The 19001-nt window shown below is 45.2% G+C and overlaps 1 protein-coding gene across 2 annotated transcripts in view; it reads right to left on the bottom strand.

Annotated features, from left to right (window-relative positions):
- Positions 1-14394, bottom strand: part of LOC138663722 (zinc finger protein 25-like) — a 42801-nt gene extending 28407 nt beyond the window's left edge. The window contains exons 1-2 of one of the 2 annotated variants that reach the window (XM_069750038.1): positions 14335-14392; positions 27-221 (exon numbers count right to left, since the gene is read on the bottom strand). The gene's annotated coding sequence lies outside the window, so the exon portion shown is untranslated. Of the gene's footprint in view, positions 1-26; positions 222-14334 lie in introns of both variants that reach the window. The other variant, XM_069750039.1, reaches the window with a different exon arrangement.
- Positions 14395-19001: the final 4607 nt, after the last annotated feature.

Genomic DNA, 19001 nt, shown 5'->3' with positions numbered 1-19001 from the left:
TGTCACTTATGCACATTATACCATACCTAGTTCTGTCTACTTCTGCGCGTCATGCCTCTTGCAAAGCAGAATAAAACAGCAACAGCAAGGTGGAGGAAATTGCACGAGCAAAACCTTACTTTACTGAACGACCTCAAAGCCATAACTGAATGCTGCTCCGTACACACAAAATTAATTTTCTACAAGTGGATTTTGGTCTTCTGCATGCAGATGTCCAGAACCTAAGAGAGGGGGATGTAAAATGTGGAGAACTGGGTCTTTGATCTCAAGAATCTAGTTACACTACTCAGAGCGAGAATTTAGTGTTTAAAAACTGCTTCTGTTTCTCAAAAAATCTGATGAAGGATCTAGCAAACCGCCTGAGTAGATCTAACTTCAAACTGATTGGGGCCCCAGAAGATGTCAAATGCAATTTGTGTTCTGAAGTTCTATTCAGGAATACTTATGGGGCTGATCCTTCCTCCCCTCTTTTCGGGGAGCATAGGATTCTCTTCTGACTACACAAACCGGTGGTCCTCCACGTTTTTTTGTGTGGCCAATTTGCTAAACTACTGAGAGCGGAGTTATTCAGACTCTGGAACTGAATAAAAGCAAAAAACTTCTCAAAGAAAGTTGAAGGCCAAGAAGTCCAAGTGTTTATCAGCTTCTCCTTGGAAGTGCAGAGAAGGCTACGAAAATTCACACAGGCCAAAATAAAGCTGTGGTCCAAACAACTCAATTATACCATGCTATAACCAGCTAAACTGAAATTTGCTAAGGACAATTGCTCTCATTTCTTTGAAGGGCTGGAAGATCTCATTAATTGGCTGAAACAAAATTATTTACTTGAACATCTAAGCAGTTGCTTTAGGTCAATTCCTGCTGGACTATGGTTCTTTTTGGAAACAGTAGGTTAAATTATAACTTGGTTTGGTGCTCAGAGATAGTATGTCCCTGTTTTTTTCTACATAGAATGCTATTCTTCACTTGCTTTCCCCATGGTGTGACAATTGTATGAGGGTCTCAATCTTTTTCACAGGTCCAAATGGCTAATATTAAGTTCAAAGTTGTCTCTTGGAATGTGACAGGCATGTGCCACGAGTGTGTCCTGCCAACCTGAGAGATGTGGGGGTAGAAGATTACTGTGTATTATTCCATTTAATCTGTGTATTTGGATCCCAAATTAAATGAATTTGGTTGCCTTTGCTACTGAAGAGGTTAAAGACCCTTTCTATGCTGGTCAGAAACATGCAGCTCCATTTCAGCTGCTTCTGATCTGGTTGTTAACTCTTCTTATAAAACAAGGCCAGACCCTCTTTGTTCTGCCAATGAAAGCTCTGCTTTCTTGCGCTTAGGAGATGCAGTGCTGAATAGAATCATCTTCCTATGTTGTGCGCTAAAGCTAAGTTGTTGAAGTTTGGAGTTGTGATGTTCTGTACTTTGCTGTTGTGGGTGTTTATCTCCAGATCCCTTTTCCCATTCAGTTTATTTCTCCCTGTCCCTATCTTCCTCTCTATTGTTGGTTAGTGTTTTTGCATTGTAGAGGTTTTCGGTTATCCCTGTCTTGTCTTTGTGTCTTTTTCACCTTTAATTTCTGTCTCATGCCTCATGCGGTAGTGCATGGGACAGATTAGTTGTTTTACAGGAGCATAGTAAGGGCGGAGACTTGGGACTCTCTACCTTTAAGAGTACACCCAGGACAGGGATAGTTAAGGTCCCAGCTCTAGGGACAGTTTGAGGCCCCTCTTCCTTACTGGAGACCGTCACATCATGACACATGAACTCTAAATTTAAAACAGCACTGGTATTCAACATTCTTAACCCTTTTCTGACCTCGCAAGGGATAGTACGTCCGAGGTCAGAAGCCCCGCTTTGATGCAGGCTCCGGCGGTGAGCCCGCATCAAAGCCGGGACATGTCAGCTGTTTTGAACAGCTGACATGTGCCCACAATAGTGGCGGGTGAAATCGTGATTCACCCGCAGCTATTACCTAGTTAAATGCCACTGGCAAACGCAGACAGCGGCATTTAACTACCGCTTCCGGCCGCGTGGCCAGAAATGCGCGCATCGCCGACCCCGCCACATGATCGGGGATCAGCGATGCTTCTGCATTGTAACCATAGAGGTCCTTGAGACCTCTATGGTTACTGATCCCCGCTAGCTGTGAGCGCTACCCTGTGGTCAGCGCTCATAGCACACCTGCATTTCTGCTGCATAGCAGCGATCTGATGATCGCTGCTATGCAGCAGAGCCGATCCAGTTGTGCCAGCTTCTAGTCTCCCATGGAGGCTATTGAAGCATGGCAAAAGTAAAAAAAAAAAAAGTAAAAAACAATGTGAAAAAAATTTAAAAAGAAAAACATAAAAGTTTAAATCGCCCCCCCCTTTCGCCCCATTCAAAATAAAACAATTAAAAAAAAAAATAAAAAATCGAACCTACACATATTTGGCATCACCGCGTTCAGAATCGGCCGATCAATAATAAAAAAAACAAAACATTAACCTGATCGCTAAACGGCGTAGCGAGGAAAAAATTTGAAACACCAGAATTACTTTTTTTGGGTCGCTGCGACATTGCATTAAAATGCAATAACGGGCGATCAAAAGAACGTATCAGCACAAAAGTGGTATCAATAAAAACATCAGCTTGGGACGCAAAAAATAAGCCCTCATCCGACCCCATATCACGAAAAATGGAGACGCTACGGGTATTGGAAAATGGCGCCTTTTTTTTCAGCAAAGTTGGGAATTTTTTTTTTCCTACTTAGATAACAAATAACCTAGTCATGTTTGGTGTCTATGAACTCGTAATGACCTGGAGAATCATAATATTAGATCGGTTTTTGCATTTAGTGAACCTAGCAAAAAAGCCAAACAAAAAACAAGTGTGGGATTGCACTTTTTTTTGCAATTTCACCGCACTTGGATTTTTTTTCCTGCTTTCTAGTACATGGCATGCTAAAACCAATGATGTCGTTCAAGAGTACAACTCGTCCCGCAAAAAATAAGCCCTCACATGGCCATATAGAAGGAAAAATAAAAAAGTTATAGCTCTGGGAAGGAGGGGAGCGAAAAACAAATACGGAAAAACGGAAAATCCCAAGGTCATGAAGGGGTTAAAACTAACTCCCCTCAGAACATATTCTGGCAAGAGACAGATTTACCGGCGTCTAAGATAATGGCGTATAAATGCGTCTTCGTTGACTCAATTTACCATGCCACATACACCAATTGCTCTAGAGGTGTTATATTAGTGGCGAAAATGGCACAACTTGTATGTGAGTGGATTTACACTAATCTAGAAGTCCCAGATCTCATTCTCCATGCTACCTTCCATAGATGTCCCCTAGCTTTAGATAATTTATACTAACCATTTCCTGCAGAGATACAAATCTTGCATGAAGGTTGTTAAATTGGATCTGACCCCAGTAATATTGTTAGGAGATTTTAACTGTGTGCTAGACTCTGTCAGGCATGGGCTTAGACATATCAACCCACCGTCTCCACATTTATCCAACTGGGCTTCCGCATACTCACTCCAGAAGGTGTGGAGACATCTGCACCCACGTGATGTGATGTAGTCTTGTCATTTTGCAACACAACATTTTCCCGTATTGTTAGGTTATCTAGCAAGGAGGAACACTATACTCACTATTGTAGCTGTTGCGGATATGAATGGTATCATAGTTTCTGAACTTTCTGATGTAAACTCAGCTTTAGTAGAGTCTTAAAAGTCTTAAGACTTACCTCTAGGCTTGCCCGATCAGATGAAGAATTAGTGACATATTTGGAAGCCATCTCCTTTCCAGGTCTCTCCCTGGACAGTGTAGCTTTGTTCTATGGACACCAAACTGAAAAGGATGTGATTTACGCAATCATGTCCTTTCCAAGCAGAATATACCCGGAAACTAATGGTTTTCCTACCAAGTGATACAATCAAAATATAGATTTTTTTTGGCCCCTAAATCCATAAATCTGTACAATTCTTTGCTATAACCTAGAATGGCGCTGGATTCTTTATGGAAATCCCTGATAGCCTTAGGGATCAAGACTACTTTCACATTTCCGTCAGAAGTCGCCCGTCACAAAGCGTCGGCGCGACGTACCGACGGAAGTGTGTGCTTTCACATTTCCGTCTGCAGTCACGGGCAGGAAAGAGACAGAGAGTGAGATTTCCTGCTGTGCATGCACAGATGGAAAAACAGGATGCAACGCACAGAAAAACGCTCCCATGAGCATTTTTTCCAGACGACTGGCCGCCAAAATCCGACGCAACCAGTGCACGACGGACGTAACGTGTGGCCATACGTCGCGATCCGTTGGCAATACAAGTCTATGGGAAAAAAACGCATCCTGCAGGCAAATTTGCAGGATGCGTTTTTTTTCCAAAAACGACGCATTGTGACGGATACAAAACAACGTAAGTGTGAAAGTAGCCTAAGCCTGGTAAGGACCCTACTGATTGTGGGTTTTCTAAACCCATTTCACTCCTACATAATGATATTAAAGAGGTTTTCCACTACATTTTCATTGATGACCTATCCTAAGAATAGGTAATCAGTGTCTGATCAGCCAGGGTCCGACACCCGGCACCTCTGCCATTCAGCCGTTAATGGTGTCGGAGGCGGCAGCAGCCAAAAGTACTCACTTGCAGAGCTGCTCTGCCTTCTGATAGTGGTCAAGGCAGAGTACAACACATCCGCCTCCTATTCAAATCAAAGGGAGGAGGTTGTGTAGTACCTTGTGGCGGCTACTACCAGAAGATAGCCAGCTCCGCAAGTGAGTAATTCCAGCCAGCAGTTGCCGCCACCACCGATAGCTGCCGATAGGCGGGAACGCCGGGTGTTTGACCCCAGCCGATCAGACGTTGATGACCTATCCTAAGAATAATTAGTGTACAACCGCTTTAAGATTTTATTCTGAAAACCTGGATCAGTGGGGTTCTTGCGGAAATTATATTTTCAAAACCATCAGACTTCATGCCCAATAAGACAACTGATAATAAACTCCATAGACTGTTTAATTATTTTGTGCTGAAGCACTCAGACTATGGAAATTGAACGTTTCTTTAATTGATCAGGACAAAGAATTTAACTCAGTTACAGTTAACCTTTGGGCGGTGGTGAGTAGATTTGGTTTCAGTTATTATAAATTGTGTGCAAATTTTGTGTAACTCACCATTGACTAGTATTAGGATTCAGTCACATTTTCTCTAAATTTCCTCTGGGCAGAGGAATATGTCAGGGCTGCCCTCTTTCTCCTGCACTGTTTGATATGCAGCTGCTTGTGATTCATGGTCGCTCTTCTCATACTATTGCCGATCTTAAATTTCAAGGATACGGGGAAAGCAGAGCGCTATATGCGGACGATATACTCATTTTCTTGCAAGATCCAGGGACATCTTTAGGTAATGTCTTGACAGTTTTCAATGAATTTGGAACTTATTCAGGCATAAGATCAATTGGGAAAAAAAAAACAAATCTCCTGGATTCGGCAGCAGAGACTTTGCCGGCACCGGTCCAACTACATTAAGTTAAAAAAGCAACGTACCTCGATATTAAGGTAAGTGGACAAATCAATTTTTTTAGGATAACCTAATGCCTTTGAACAGTAAAGAGTCAGGCGGCCGTGGTTTGGGCCTCGCTCCCTGTAATGCTGGTTGGAAGGGGCAACCTTAAAATTAAATTGCTACTTAAATTTTGATACATTTTCCAAAATTCACCTATATGGATCGCCAAGAGTTTCTTTGCCGCCCTTTTCATAGAGCTCCTTAAAATACTAATGGGGGCAATCCTCTTAGAATAAAGCTGCAAACTCTCTATTTACCTAAAAATTGGGGGATTGATGTATCCCTGTTTATTTCATTATTATTCGTAGGGATGATTGGTATATGGCAGTGTGATTGCCGCTTAAAGTGGTAGGTCTTGAACAAACGTTACGGAGATTGTTGCTTAGGCTACTTTCACACATCAGGTTTTTGCCGTTGGACTCGATCCAGCAAATTTTGAAAAAAAAAAACGTATCCGTCGGAAATTGTTAAAACTTGATGCGACAGATCCTTTTTTTTTGCCGGTTCAGAGTTTGTGGATGTGCTGGCTATTTTGGATTCTGGGGAAGAAGGGAAGGGAAAGGAAAAGAAGGAAGGAAGGAAAGAAGGAAAAGAAGGAAGGAAGGAAGGAAGGAAAAGAAGGAAGGAAGGAAGGAAGGATGCATGATTTGTTTAAAAAAACTGAATCCGTCGCTGGGATTCCATCATTTGACCTCACATTTCACCCGTTTTCCGCTGGATCCGTCGCTGTCCATTTTTTCGACGGACAGAAGAAAAGTTTCTATGTCCATTTTCTCCTGCTGCCAGAAAACGGATTCTCGACAGATCCGGGAAAAAAAAAAACGATGAAACGTGAGGCCATCCATTGCAATCCGGAGCTAATACAAGTCTATGAGAAAAAAAAAGATCCGGAAGCAACTTTTACTGGATCCTTTTTTTTCAAACTTGGGGGGATTGTGCCAGACGGCAACAAAACTGATGTGTAGCCTTAGAGGCCAAACTCCCATTCATGAATCAAGGTTTGTAAAAAAAAAAACTTTATTAACATGATTGGCTAAAAGCAGGACAGTGACATCTGAAGGAGGAAAATTTACTAAACTGTATCTTATTGTCATTTCCGTGTGTAGAATAAGTAAACCATAAAAATATGAGACTTATGCATGAAATATTAAAAGTGATATAAAAATATGAAATCATAGAAAATAAACATAATTTGAAAAGGGGAGTGAAAGTGTGGTATGAGGTAAGAATATGTGCGAAGAAAAAACTGAAAGGAAAAATTGCTCATTTGGGTATCTCTATGTTGTACATGGTGTCTCTTTCTTTATTAGTCATTCCAACTCTTATTCAACCTGACATTCCCAAACCATTGTTGGTTACATTAAATGTGTGGTATTCTGGTCTCCAGTTGACTCCTGATGAGGAAGCTACGTGGTCTCCAAATATACTGCTGTGGCTGAACCTACACCTTCTCATCTAAGAAACATACCAGAGATTGACTTATGGGGAGCACAAGTGTAACGCCTGGCTGAGACCACAGGCTCAAAAAGCTGCCTTGGAAAGAATTTGCGCAAGTTACTCCATCTGGCAGATTCCAGAGAAATCCTGATACTCTCAGGTATCTGATTTTACAATAGGACCTAGTGGAACAGTACCATCGAAGGGCTGTTTGTCCAGAGCAGGGTTAGAGCTGAGAGGTCACATCAAGGACACAATCAGGATCCGTAAGAATCAAAGGCAAAGGTCAAAACAGGAAAACACTAAAACCAAACAGGAGCAGAAGACACACACTGTGAGGAGCTGGCCTTGTTCTAAAAAGACTACTGAACCAATGGAAGTACAGCGGAATCCGTGGCTATAAGGGATGCAGACTTTTTCCAGCATGTAGCACCAGTTACGTCAATCTTATTGTTGTGTTCTATTAGAGATTTGCTTGCTATGTTTTATTAGAGAGGTGCTTGCGGCATTTTATTAGGAGATTTGCTTGCTCGTCAGTTCAGCCTCAGGAATTAATGTTTCCATTCAGAGGAAGACATACAAGCTGGATCTTATGTATACATAAGACCTGACCCAAAATTGGTAATCAAAGAAATAAATCACTCCATTACTCTTTTTAGTGTCTCAGGGGCCTCAAGCCATTGTTCAACCAACCACTAGCCCCATCTTGTGGATAGGGATAGTATACCCAGCAGAGACATCACCACAGGGGGTCTCACATGCAGTTCCAGGATGCGGGTTCGGCCTGAGGAAAATACCTCCACCAATGCACACTTAGGTTTGGGGGGGAGGGTGTGAACATTTCTGCCCATTCAGGGGGCTGACCTCAGGGAGGGAGAACGGTAACCACATATTTAGTGAGGGAGTTGGTGCAGTGACGTCGAGGGGCGAGGATTTATTGCCGAGGTCCTGGTGCCCATGTATGGATGGCCTACGGAGTCTGGAGATCGGTTGCCGGCTGGGCTGGATACACATGCTACGGTCATGGGATTTGTGATCTGGATTTGAAGAACCATTTTAAAAAGACTGTTGCAGCTGGATACATGTACTATGGTTGTGTTGTTATCGGTCATCTAGAGGAGCGTGTAATGATGAGAGATAAAAAAAAACAACTGTGGGCCAACCAAAAGTTGGGAGACAGTGAGTACTGGCTGATACGGGTGTAGTGGAACTAACCAGGGAGGGGATCTTGTGGACTGGAGGCAATGTATTTTAACCATCTGTCCAAAGTTGTTGTAAAACCATGGATGTAACTATAACACATACCGTAGTTGCATTGTTAACCTGCCTAGTTGATTATAACAATCCACAACCTCAGATCTTAGCACACACCTAACAAGAGAATCACTAAGCTATATCTGGCAGCATACAACAGTATGGGAGCTTTAGTAGGGTATGGTGCTCTCCAATTGGTTGGAGCAGAAACTGATAACTTCAACTGGACACTGCATGTACTACAGGTCCCAGCTAACCTTAGTGCCTGGACAATGCCTGCCATCCAGAGCTTCTGACATCTCCTCAATCATCAATGCTACCCGCCGAGTCAATATGGCAGCATCTGGCAACAGAAGCAGAAATAGGTTCTGGTGGAGATGTGACAACAAGGAATCTTTTTTGTATATCTTATTTTTACAGCATTTTAAAAAGTGTATATAAAAAAGTAAAAAAAAATTGAAAAAAGTGAAATTGCAAATATTGTTCTAAGAAATAGTAATAATTATTTAAGCAATAAGTTATATAATCCCTGTGAAGAATATGTGGGTATTTAAGCATGCCAATCTGTCATATAGTACAGTCCTCATTCAGCATGTGTAGCTGTAACAGGACACCTGGCTCAGCAGGTGGTTCAACCTTCTCAACTGCAAAGTGAAAACTCGCAATCCCATCAGCTTACACAGGGGGGTCATCCTGTGTAACTGCTTAATTCAGTCAGATGGGAACATCACAAAGAGATTTAAAGGGAACCTGTCACCCCAAAAATCGAAGATGAGCTGTGGTATCCTGAAAGATGAGAAAAAGAGGTTAGATTATACTCACCCAGGGGTGGTCCCGCTGCAGTCCGGGTCCGATGGGCGTCGCGGTCCAATCCAGGGCCTCCTATCTTCTTACCATGACATCCTCTTCTTGTCTTCACGCCGCAGCTCCAGCGCAGGCGTACTTTGTCTGCCCTGCTGAGAGCAAAGCATAGTGCTGCAGTGTGCAGGCACCGGGAAAGGTCAGAGAGGCCCAGCGCCTGCGCACTGCAGTACTTTGCTCTGCAGACTGCAGACAAAGTACGCCTGTGCCAGAGCTGCGGCAGGAGGACAAGAAGAGGACGTCATCGTAAGAAGATAGAAGGCCCTGGACGGGACCGCGACGCCCATCGGACCCGGACCGCAGCGGGACTGTCCCTGGGTGAGTGTAATATAACCTCTTTTTCTCATCTTTCAGGATACATCAGGGGCTTATCTACAGCATTACAGAATGCTGTAGATAAGCCCCTGATGCCGGTGGCCGCAGCTCATCTTTGATTTTTGGGGCAACAGGTTCCCTTTAAGGAAATATGGAGTTATCGTACGTCCTAGCTGTAAACCGGTTACATTTTTGAGATCTTGGAAATGGGCAGAACACCTTCCAGGGTCTCAATCCATTTTAGTACCCCTGAACGGTTAGTAGTCAGGTAGCATAGCAGTGTTTGGTCTCCAAGCGAAACAAGAATCTGTCCAGATCCAATGGCCCCAAAACAACCACACTATAACCTTCCGTTCCCTTTGGAGGTTATGATCCTTCATAGGTTTTGAGAGTTTTAGCTACAAACACCCAGGGGAGGTAGATTAGGACCATCCCGTGGAAGGAACAAGGAGTAACCAGCCAAGGGGTTAAATGCTTGTGCAAGGCCATGTGCTCTCTCTCTTGAAGGAACAGGAACCAGTTGGCAGCCCCATACCCTCTTGTGGCCCAGCACATGTGGTCGAACATCAAACTGGTAACTGACATTTTTCATCTGCTTATATCTTTTGCACTTCACCTGTATTTGCATATCTGACCATTGCATGTGTATAACCATTGTGAATATAGTGTAGTGTTTAGTGTGCCTTTTAGGTGATTAAATATATAAGTTATCCTCGGGCAGCTCTTTTATCTCGATCCACGAATCCACACGTCAGTGTTCTCGGTGTTAACTTCACATGCTACCGGGGATGGTTTCTAGCCCGATATAATCCCGTTGACAGACCGCGCTCATATATAACGTGGCAGTCCTACCAGGCTGGTAGGGCTCTGTTTCACTGGTGCTATTGAAAGGGGCCTATCAGCCTGTACGGGTTTTGAGTGAGTGTGGTGCCACGTCATCGGCTGTGTGGGCCGTCTGTCACTCCCCGTCCCCATGCCTCCCTGGGCCCATGTGGACAGGGGATGGCTGAGTAAAACTGTGCCAAGCTGACCTTACGTGTCCCCAGGGGGAGCAGAATGTACTGAGTGATCCCTCCAATGTAATTGTAAGGTCAGTTGGTATGACAAGTACAACATATCTCAAACGAGGAAAAAATAACAGTTCTTAAGACATATACACCAGATAAAAAATGTAAATAAAAGAGAAATTATTTGTCCTCAAATCACTTTGTACATATGGAGTAACTGTATGTCCTGTGCTGTGATGACTAGTCGGACAGGTGCATTCTCCGTGATTTCTTTCCGCCTGCTGCATTGGAGTGAAAGTCACCACAAAAAGACCCCCCCACAGGCTGCCCCAGAGCACCAGCATATCATTAACTAAAAGCTGAAAATAAAGATTACACAACAACCACAAGACGGATTTCATCAACCAAGGTATCATTGTAATCAATATAACAGGGCCGACCTGACACTGTCTGCAGGTTACTGTGCACAATCCTGCTGACAGGTTCCCTTTAAAATCACCTGGGGCTGATGGGAGTGGGAGTACACGTCCAAAAAGGGTTTGATACAAACAGTGAAAAAGACCAGCACATCCAATCTATGCGCTAAGTACCTTCTTTTTTACTGTATTTTTCATAGCAATGTTGCAGATTAATATTTCATATATACACTATATAGCACTTTTTACCTTTTTTCCCCATTTTCTATGGCAGTAATGCAGTTTCAAAGTTCTAGAGTAATCATTCTAGGTAAATTATGGTGCAACCTTTATGGTTTTTCAAGGTATATGCTTTTTTGGTTGGCACCTGTTCACACTAGATTGGATGCGCTGGTCTTTTTCTCTATTTGTATCCTGCTGCATCAGCCACGATCGGTGTTGGCACCAACCATGGCCATTTAACCCCTTAGATGCTGCTGCCAATAGTGACAGCAGAGTGTGGGAGTTCTCTGCTGAACCCCATCAGAACCCTGACATAGTGATTGTGTGGTCCTGATGGTTGCCATGGCTTTTGGGTTTGCTGGCTATAGGTTTCGGTTGAGATATTAGCAACATTTTAGTGTTAAAAATAGACATTTTCATTCCTGTCGTTCCACTTTGCGTTGATTCCTGAAAACCACATGAAGGGTTAATAAACGACCTGACAGCAGTTTTGAATATGTCAAGGGGTGCCGTTTTTATAAGGGTCTCACTTTTAGGGTTTTACAATATAAAGGACCGCCAAAAATCACTTCAAATCTGAATAGGTCCCTAAAAAAACAAAGTTTTGTAAATTTCCTTGTAAAAAAAATTACTGCAAAATTTGAAACCTTTAAAATGCTAACAAAATAAAGGAACATTTTACAACGAGGCTGAAGTTGGTTTCTTATTCGTCAGTTTCTTATTCGGCAATTTTTTCTTTTCTGTTTTTTGTAGGTTTAACAACTAAAAATAATCATCACAATAATAAAAGACAATACAGCGAGGTGCCCTGATGTGAATACGCTTAAAAACGGCTACCAAAACAATAAAACTGGCACAAAAATGGGCATCAAAGTGGGCACCAAACAGCGCTGAAGAAAGGGTTAAATGCCTTTGGGCCACTGATCTCACACTGCAGACATATAGAACAGGGCGCCCCACATCCAAACCAGTTATTTCCAGCCTGGCCCAAATGGGTTCTGGGCATCAGAACTGGCATCAAAGTGGGCAGACAGTCATTTTTTGCCATTTGAATAAGTAACTGATGTTTTTAAAGGGTTAAATGCCTTTGGGCCACTGATCTGATGCATAAAATACACAGATAGTGACGCCCTGCATCAAACCCATGTCCCTTCCGCCTGGCCCAAATGGGTTCTGGGCACCAGACCAGAACTGGCATTAAAGTGGGCAAACAGCCCATTTTCACACATTTGAATAAGTAACTGATTATTTTAAGGGGTTAAATGCCTTTGGGCCACTGATCTGACACTTAAAATACACAGATAGTGATGCCATGCATCAAAACGAGGTCCCTCCAGCCTGGCCCAAAAGGCTTCTGGGCACCAGAACTGGCATTAAAGTGGGCAAACAGCCCATTTTCACACATTTGAATAAGTAACTGATGTTTTTAAGGGGTTAAATTCCTTTGGGCCACTGATCTGACACTTACAATACACAGATAGTGATGCCATGCATAAAATCCAGGTCCCTCCAGCCTGGCCCAAATGGGTTCTGGGCACCAGAACTGGCATTAAAGTGGGCAAACAACCCATTTTCACAGATTTGAATAAGTAACTGATGTTTTTAAGGGGTTAAATGCCTTTGGGCCACTGATCTGTTACTTAAATTATACAGACAGCGATGCCCTGCAAGCAACCCTGGTCCCTCCAGTCTGGCCCAAATGGGTTCTGGGCACCAGAACTGGCATCAAAGTGGGCAAGCAGCCCGTTTTCTCAGATTTGAATATGTAACTGATTTTTTTAACCCTGCTGTTGTCTTTGGTCAAAAACGACCGACCTTGAACTTCAATATTCTTTAAAATATTCAAGATGCGGCTCTGAAACCTGAAACCCGTGGCCGACCGACCCATCCTCATTTAAGTCAATCAACCACAAGTTTCAGAACCGCATCTTGAACACCCCAAAAAATACCAAAGTTCAAAATAGGTCTCCCCAGACCGAAGACAACAGCAGGGTTAAGGGGTTAAATGCCTTTGGGCCACTGATCTGACACTTAAAATATACAGACAGCGATGCCATGCATCAAAACAAAGTCCGTCCAGCCTGGCCCAAATGGGTTATGGGCACCAGAACTGGCATCAAAGTGGGCAAACAGCCCATTTTCACACATCAGTTACTTATTCAAATCTGCAAAAATGGTCTGTTTGCCCACATTAATGCCAGTTCTGGTGCCCAGACCCCATTTGGGCCAGGCGTGAGAGACCTGGATTTGATGCATGGCTTCACTATCTGTGTATTTTAAGTGTCAGGTCAGTGGCCCAAAGGCATTTAACCCCTTAAAAACATCATTTACTTATTCAAATCTGCGAAAATGGGCTGTTTGCCCAATTTGATGCCAGTGCTGGTGCCCAGAACCCATTTGGTCCACGCTGGAGGGACCTGGGTTTGATGCATGGCATCACTATCTGTGTATTTAAGTGTCAGATCAGTGGCCCAAAGTCATTTAACCCCTTAAAAACATCAGTTACTTATTCAAATCTGCAAAAATGGGCTGTTTGCCCACTTTAATGCCAGTTCTGGTGCCCAGACTCCATTTGGGCCAGGCTTGAGAGACCTGGATTTGATGCATGGCTTCACTATCTGTGTATTTTAAGTGTCAGGTCAGTGGCCCAAAGGCATTTAACCCCTTAAAAACATCATTTACTTATTCAAATCTGCGAAAATGGGCTGTTTGCCCAATTTGATGCCAGTGCTGGTGCCCAGTACCCATTTTGGCCACGCTGGTGGGACCTGGGTTAGATGCATGGCATCACTATCTGTGTATTTAAGTGTCAGATCAGTGGCCCAAAGTCGTTTAACCCCTTAAAAACATCAGTTACTTATTCAAATCTGCAAAAATGGGCTGTTTGCCCAATTTAATGCCAGTTCTGGTGCCCAGAACCCATTTGGGCCAGGCTTGAGGGACCTAGGTTTGATGCATGGCATCACTATCTGTGTATTTAAGTGTCAGATCAGTGGCCCAAAGTCATTTAACCCCTTAAAATCATCAGTTACGTATTCAAATCTGTGAAAATGGGCTGTTTGCCCACTTTGATGCCAGTTCTGGTGCCCAGAACCCATTTGGGCCAGGCTGGAGGGACCTGGGTTGCTTGCAGGGCATCGCTGTATGTGTATTTTAAGTGTCAGATCAGTAGCCCAAAGGCATTTGGTCTCGTCACTATGGGATTAAACGGAAAATTAGCCCATACCTGAAAGGGTTAATTATAATGATAAACAACCAGGGGCTCCAGCACCTACCTCCACCTGCAGAGCCCCACTCCACATATATGGCTGCTCTGTGCACACAGGACCTGTGATGAGGTCACAGGAGGGGAGGAGTCTGGGGTCACATGATCAGGGGCCTCAGTGTATGCAGGACTCTGCTGTGCTGGTTGTCATGGTGCTGGATGAGGGGAAGTTTATGTGTGGGGTCAGGAGGGGTTTACAGTGTGGATGTAGCAGAGCCGTGTGTGTACGAGGTGTACGGAGCGGAGCCGTGTGTGTACGAGGTGTACGGAGCAGAGCCGTGTGTAATAGGTGTACGGAGCGGAGCCGTGTGTGTACGAGGTGTACGGAGCGGAGCCGTGTATGTACGAGGTGTACGGAGCGGAGCCGTGTGTGTACGAGGTGTACGGAGCGGAGCCGTGTGTGTACGAGGTGTACGGAGCGGAGCCATGTGTGTACGAGGTGTACGGAGCGGAGCCGTGTGTGTACGAGGTGTACGGAGCGGAGCCGTGTGTGCACGAGGTGTACGGAGCGGAGCCGTGTGTGTACGAGGTGTACGGAGCGGAGTCGTGTGTAAGAGGTGTACGGAGCGGAACCGTGTGTGTACGAGGTGTACGGAGCGGAGCCGTGTGTGTACGAGGTGTACGGAGCAGAGCCGTGTGTGTACAAGGTGTACGGAGCGGAGCGTGTGTGTACGGAGTGGAGCCGTGTGTGTACGAGGTGTACGGAGCGGAGCCGTGTGTACAGGGTGTATGGAGCGGAGTCGGGTGTGTACGAGGTGTACAGAGCAGAGCCGTGTGTGTACGAGGTGTACGGACCTGAGCCGCGTGTGTACGAGGTGTACGGAGCGGAGTCACATGTGTACGAGGTGTACGGAGCGGAGCCGCGTGTGTACGAGGTGTGCATAACGGCGCCATGTTTGTATGAGGTGTACAAAACTGAGCCGCGGGTGTCAAGGTGTACGGAGCGGAGCCGTGTGTGTGTACGAGGTGAACGGAGAGGAGTCACGTGTGTACAAGATCTACGGAGCAGAGCCGTGTACGAGGTGTATGAAGTGGAGCCGTGTGTGTACGAGGTGTACGGAGCGGAGCCGCGTGTGTACGGAGCGGAGTCGCACGTGTACGAGGTGTACGGAGCGGAGCCGCGTGTGAACGAGGTGTACGGAGCGGAGCCGCGTGTGTACGATGTGTACGAGGCGGAGTCGCATGTGTACGATGTGTGCATAATGGAGCCGTGTATGTATGAGGTGTACAGAACTGAGTCGCGGGTGCCAAGGTGTGCGGAGCGGAGTCGGGTGTGTACGAGGTGAACGGAGAGGAGTCACGTGTGTACAAGGTCTACGAAGCAGAGCCGTGTACGAGGTGTATGGAGCGGAGCCGTGTGTGTACGAGGTGTACGGAACGGAGTCGGGTGTGTACGAGATGAACGGAGCGGAGTCGCGTGTGTACGAGGTGTACGGAGCGGAGTCGGGTGTGTATGAGGTGAACGGAGCGGAGTCACGTGTGTGCAAGGTGTGCATAGCGGAGCCGTGTATGTACGAGGTGTACAGAACTGAGCTGTGTGTGTACAAGGTCTATGGAGCAGAGCCGTGTGTACGGAGCAGAGCCATGTGTGTACGAGGTGTACAGAGTGGTGCCGTGTGTGTATGAGGTGTACGGAGCAGAGCCATATGTGTGCACGAGGTGTACGGACCGGAGCCATATGTGTGTATGAGGTGTACGGACCGGAGCCGTGTGTCTGGAGAGCGGAGCCATGGGTGTGTACGGAGCGGAGCAATGTGTGTACGGAGCAGAGCCATGTGTGTACGAGGTGTACGGAGTAGAGCCGTGTGTGTATGGGGTGTACAGAGCAGAGCCGTGTGTATGTACGAGGTGTAAGGACCGGAGCCACGTGTGTGCAGAGCAGAGCCATGGGTGTGGCCCTGGTAGGAGGCCCTGCGGCAACTCAGTGTAAAGCATTGTTACAAAAAATTGGATACCAATCCACTTGCAATGTTTAAAATGGAATTAGATTCTATGTTGCAGGGGGCTTGAGATCAGGGACTTATTACAAATAGAATGTTGGAAGGCCTAATTAATCCATTCCCGGTGATCCCAACATTCTATTTGACACCCAAAATACACAAAGACATGAACAACCCACCGGGTCGCCCCATTGTTTCGGGTATTGGTGGATTAAATGAACAGGTATGCAGGTTTATTGACTTTTATCTGCAGCGTTGTGTAGTAACTAGTGTTGAGCGATACCGTCCGATACTTGAAAGTATCGGTATCGGATAGTATTGGCCGATACCCGAAAAGTATCGGATATCGCCGATACCGATATCCGATACCAATACAAGTCAATGGGACACCAAGTATCGGAATGTATCCTGATGGTTCCCAGGGTCTGAAGGAGAGGAAACTCTCCTTCAGGCCCTGGGATCCATATTAATGTGTAAAATAAAGAATTAAAATAAAAAATATTGATATACTTACCTCTCCGGAGGCCCCTGGACATCACCGCTGGTAACCGGCAGCCTTCTTTGCTTAAAATGAGCGTGTTTAGGACCTGAGAATGACGTCGCGGCTTCTGATTGGTCGCGTGCCACTCATGTGACCGCCACGCGACCAATCAGAAGCCGCGACGTCATTCTCAGGTCCTAAATTCCTAGAATGAGGAGTTTAGGGCCTGAGAATGACGTCGCGGCTTCTGATTGGTCGCGTGGCGGTCACATGAGCGGCACGCGACCAATCAGAAGCCGTGACGTCATGGAAGTCCCTAAACGCGCTCATTTTAAACAAAGAAGGCTGCCGGTTACCAGCGGTGATGTCCAGGGGCCTCCGGAGAGGTAAGTATATCAATATTTTTTATTTTAATTCTTTATTTTACACATTAATATGGATCCGATACCGATTCCAGATATCACAAAAATATCGGAACTCAGTATCGGAATTCCGATACCGCAAGTATCGGCCGATACCCGATACTTGCGGTATCGGAATGCTCAACACTAGTAGTAACCCTACCATCCTTCATCAAGGACACAACCGATATTTTGACCCGACTAAACAATATCCAATTGGAACAGGATATGTTCCTGGTTACGTGTGACGTCAAGTCACTATGTACATCGATATGTCACGGCCATGGGATCACGGCATCTAGATTCTTTCTACAGATGAAAGATTTGGATAATGATTTTATACAACTTATCATTGACCTCTTACAATTTACATTAACTCATAATTTTTTTACGTTTAAAGACAGATTTTTCCTACAGCTCCAGCGAACAGCGATGGGGGCGACTTGTGCGCCCTCATACGCAAAATTGTTCCTGGGGCTGTGGGAGAGGGAAGTCGTATAAAATTTGGAAAGTTTCTCTGCCGTGGTCTCATGGTCCAGATATATCGATGATATATTATTTATTTGGCAGGGGGATGAAACATCATTGAACTCCTTCATTGGCCAATTAAATGATAATCAGCAGAATATCAGGCTAATTTACAAATATAGCCAAGAAAAGGTTGAGTTCCTTGATGTTTTGATTGAGATGGATGGGAGTCAATTTGTCACAACCGATGTCTATCGTAAAAGTACAGCAACCAACTCTCTCCTCCATGCCACGTCGGCACACCACCCACAGACAACTGGGGCGATCCCGGTGGGTCAGTTCTTGCGTATGAAATGCATCTGCTCGGATGACACCAAATTTAAAAAGCAGGCCAGGATCCTGACGAGTAATTTGCAGCAGAGAGGCTATAACCATAAGTCCATCAGGAAGGGATGTAGAAGGGCTCTAGCTACCCCTAGGAGTCAGCTACTCTCTCAGAAGAGCAAACAGTCAAATCAACATGAACAACCGGTTCGATTTATTACAACCTTTAATTCAAGATGGACAGAAATTATGGATATTATGCGCAAATACTGGCCTATTTTACATGCTGATGAGGACTTATGTGTTGTGAATTCTGTTATCGAACTCCCTCCTGTGGTCATGAATGGTACTTCGGCGAGTTCTGTCCATGGACTCCCTCTGGTGGCTGTGAGTGGTGCTGCTGCTTCTGAGGTTCCTTCCACAGGTGACGGAGTTTATTCGTTGGCTGGCTGCTCTATTTAACTCCACTCAGATTGTTACTCCATGCCAGCTGTCAATGTTCTTGTACTGGATCAGTTCGCTCTTGGATCTTTCTGGTTACCTGTCTACTCCAGTAGAAGCTAAGTCCCTGCTAGTTATTATTTGTTCATTGTTTCCTTGTCCAGCTTGCTATCATGATTTTGTTTTGCTAGCTGGAAGCTCTGGGATGCAGAGTGGCACCTCCGCACCGTGAGTCGGTGCGAGGCAACCTTTATGAAATCATCGTCGCCATGGCAACCATTATGACATCTACGTCGATACTGTGCCCGTCGCTGAATCAGAAACATGAGATGTCTAGGTCCTTTATGACATCATCGTCGCTGTGCCCGTTGCTGATTGGTCGAGGCCTGGCGGCCTCGACCAATCAGACGCGGGATTTCTACGTCCTTTATGACATCATCGTCGCTGTGCCCGTTGCTGATTGGTCGAGGCCTGGCGGCCTCGACCAATCAGAGACGCGGGATTTCTACGTCGATGCTGTGCCGGTCTCTGATTGGTCGAGGCCGCCAGGCCTCGACCAATCAGAGAGCCGGGATTTCCAGGACAGACAGACAGAAAGACAGACAGACAGACAGATGGAAAA

Source organism: Ranitomeya imitator, chromosome 2, assembly GCF_032444005.1.
Source record: "Ranitomeya imitator isolate aRanImi1 chromosome 2, aRanImi1.pri, whole genome shotgun sequence".
NCBI lineage: Eukaryota > Metazoa > Chordata > Amphibia > Anura > Dendrobatidae > Ranitomeya > Ranitomeya imitator.
This window is presented reverse-complemented; position numbering and strand designations above follow the sequence as displayed.